The sequence below is a fragment of the Nannospalax galili genome, unplaced genomic scaffold, assembly GCF_000622305.1.
Source record: "Nannospalax galili isolate Female #2095 unplaced genomic scaffold, S.galili_v1.0 scaffold433, whole genome shotgun sequence".
In the NCBI taxonomy this organism is placed as follows: domain Eukaryota; kingdom Metazoa; phylum Chordata; class Mammalia; order Rodentia; family Spalacidae; genus Nannospalax; species Nannospalax galili.
The window spans coordinates 8,577,581-8,581,258 of record NW_008338715.1 but is presented as its reverse complement, the minus strand read 5'-3'; positions in this window follow the sequence as shown (position 1 = coordinate 8,581,258).

The following is a 3,678-nucleotide window of genomic DNA, read 5'->3' as shown; positions in this document are numbered from 1 at the left end:
TCTCTTCATGGTTATAATGTTATATTGCACCAGGTTCTTAAATACATCTTTTAGTTCTGGCTTATTATGGTTTAAGAACATCAGGAAGAGGAAGAGGAGTCAGCATGAGGTTGATGGTTGAGTGACAACTGTAATTTTCAATAGAACAGAATCTTTGCTAATACAAAAGCTACCTTCTGGTTATGCAAAAGTTTAATGAAACATAGGCATGAAGTAGTGTTTTCTATCCAACAAAGAACAAGTGTAGTCACAGAATTTAGCATGTTGAGCTATTCTTTCCAAAATCAACCACCTGAGGACCAAGGAATGAGATTTAAAACAGAATTTGTATGCATTCTTTTTTTTCTTTAGTGAACAAAGCATTTGTATAGCTAAACTGGGGAGTTGCAGTACAATTTGGTAACGTTTCTATTTGTTGAAGAAATGCCAAGTATTTGCAGGAATGGCAGGAAGCAAAACATAGTTCTCATCTGCATGCAACATAGTCATAACATAAAATTATGAGCTCAGAGATACAATTTCTGAAAAGATTGAATTAGCATTGTGAAAATTAGAGCCCCCTCATTTGCATAAACCTGGGAACTGCTGCTTGACAAAGCTAGCAGTTTATTTGGCAGCAGCGGAGGGTGTAGTTGTGCAGTTTTCCCCAGCTCACCAGTGGAAATCAGCTGTGGGAGTCTGCTCTTCGTAAAAGAACCTGGAACTCGGTATAGTGCAGACATCACTCACACCTCAGAGCTTACCTGAAATAAAAAGGATGCCATAGATATGTGAGTTCTAACATAGAGCTTTTTGTGGTAAAAATTCCTCTGCGAGAGAGGAATGGAATTACCTGATGAGCAGAAGCCTTTATAGCCTTGTTAGCTTACTGTTGTTTCCTCCAGGTGACCTCTGGCTCCTTGAACTCTTGAGGAGAATTTAACCTGGAAGGAATCAAAACTTTTAGTTGGAAGTTAGGAAGCGGCTGACATGTTCCTGGGGTCATGTGATTATTTCATACCTCGAAAGTAAGATTAAAAGAAGAAAATCACTGATAGAGTCAGGAAGCTGCCTCTCTTCTGAGCTGGTTGATATATTGCAGTCAGTGATAAAAGCTTTCCAATGCAACATCTTCTTTGTTGCTTAACTAATATATATTGACTAAAGGTGCAGGAGTAGAGGAGGAGACAAGAGCGAATATATATTGACTAAAGGTGCAGGAGTAGAGGAGGAGACAAGAGCATGAGAAGGAGAATAAAAAATGGCAGTCATAATGTTACATTGGAAGATGGAGAGAAAACGCAGTGAGCTGATTATCAGTAAAAGCATGTATGTGTGTCCTCTTTCATGTATAGAAGGTAAGCTCTGTGGGTTTAGAGCATTGTAAGTAAAACATACAATGTTCTGATCCACAACAGGAGGAGTATAATTTAGGTATTTTAATTAGGGTCTTCAGAAAAAGAAAATCAGCCAGAACTGTAAATAGGTAAGAGAGAATCTATTATGAGACAAGGCTCATGTGATCATGGAAGTGAAGAAGGCCCCTCATATAACAAGGGCAAGCTGAAGAAACAGGAAAGTTGGTGTGACTCCTAGTCCAAGTCTGAAGACCAGAGAATCAGAATCCTCAGTGTCTGAGACGATGAGGAGGTGGAAGCTCTAGCTCAAGAGGGGAGAGCAAATTTTCCCTTCCCCTTCTTTGTTATACTTTCTTTGAGAAGGATGCCAATGGATTGAACTACACTCACACATACTGGTGAGGGAGATCTTTACTAGGTCTATTTTTCCAAATGCGGATCAGACACTCCCAGGAATACTCTTTTACGCGGTTCTGTGGTTATCTGCCCAGTCAAGTTGAGATGTGGAATTAACTATCACTGATGGTGACATCTGCGAAGGCAGAAGCAGCTCCCAAGTGGGGAAAGGAGCTATGGGGATGGGAAATGCTAAGGCTGGACGTGACACTGCTCCCAAGCTGCGGAGATAAGGGCTCTTGTTTTCAGGACTCATTGTGCTGTGGAGTCTGTGTTAAACTTTTCACACCCTTGAATTACATTTTCCCTGGGGTTTCTGCTTTTTACTACCCAGATACCTGGGCCAATTTGTTTAACATTCTTGAAAACAAAAGTTAAAAATGGAAGTTAACAATTAAAAGAGGTTGTAATTTTCTTCCTCTCACTAAAATGATTCTTCATCCTTAAATGAACAAGAAAACAAAAACGCCACAATGATATCATAACACTAACCTTACAAAGATGTTGAAAACCAATGAACAGCAGTGGCAGTGGATGATTTGTTCACCATATATCAGGTAGAATGGATTCTTGGGGTCTTAAGTCCCGAATAATTTTTCATCTCACATTCTATATGGAACATGCAATTTATAACAAAGACAAAATACACTGAACACAAAAGCCTAAGTGCTACAGAAGAAGAGGGTGGGACAGTTACTTTTATCTGGAGGAAAGGACAACAGGGCAAGCTGTTGAAAAGGGGACATTAGAGCTGAATAATTAAAAGTATGATTCTGCTTGGAGGCAGGACCTGAAGCATGGACCAGGGGGGAATACTTCTTCCTGGCTTACTCCCCTGGCTTGCTCAGTTCCTTTCTTCACTTCCAGCCCAGTCTCACCTGCCCTGGACATCACCACCATTCTTTACCAATTGCCTGTTATGAAAATGCCTCATCGACTCGGCCATAGGCAAATCTGATGCAGAAAATGCCTCAACCGAGGTTCTCTCTTCCCACGTGTCTCTAGTTCTGTCAAGTTGTCAAAACCTAACCACACTGATGAATAGATGAAAATATTTACTATTGTATTGGGAAGTGCATTTGAAAACCAGAGGAGACCAAAGGTGGGGAAATAGATTTGAGAGTCACTTTGCAAAGGACAGCTGAGACAGTGAGGGATAATAAAATTACCCAGAGAGATAGTGTGAGGAGGAACAGATGTATTCCTGAGCAGAAGGAGCCAGGAAGGAGATTCAAAAGATTATAGAAGAGCAGGGCATGGTTGTACACATCTGCAGTTCAAGTGCTTGAGAGGTGAAGGCAGCAAGATCAGGAATGTCAGGACAACCTTGGCTACACAGTGAGTTTGAGGCTGGTCTGGGCTGCATGAGACCATGTTCCAGTGGATGGCCCCACACCCAAGAGTATATGAGCAGCACAAAGGGGATCTGAAGTTGGGGGTTGATGGGGTAAAAAGTGGATCTGGGAGGAGTTAGGGGGGCAAGTAGGAAGTGAATATGATCAAAATACATTATATGAAATTCTCAAAGAACTAATAAAATATTATCTGAAAAAACCTCTAAACACACACACAAAACACAAAACAAAGAAATAATAACAAACAAAACCAAAAGAAATGAAAAGCTGTCAGAGGAGCAATGAGAGAAACAGTAACGAAGTGCTTTGAGAGAAACAGAACAGAATTTCAGGAAGAGGGCCTGCTGAGTAATGTCAGATATTGCAAAGAAATTTTGTGAGAAGAGCATCTCTTATTTTTCGCCAAATGTACTTAGCTGCCTGGGTTATGACTAGTTCATACTGCTTCTGTCTGCGAAACAGACAGCACTCAGAGTGGAGCTGGGAGCAAAGGCACCTTGTGTGTATTAGGGGAACAAGCCGTCCTTCCAGCTGAAGGCAGAGCTTGGAGCTCTCAGGCAGCTCTGCTCCCTTCCTTGTCTTAGCAACCT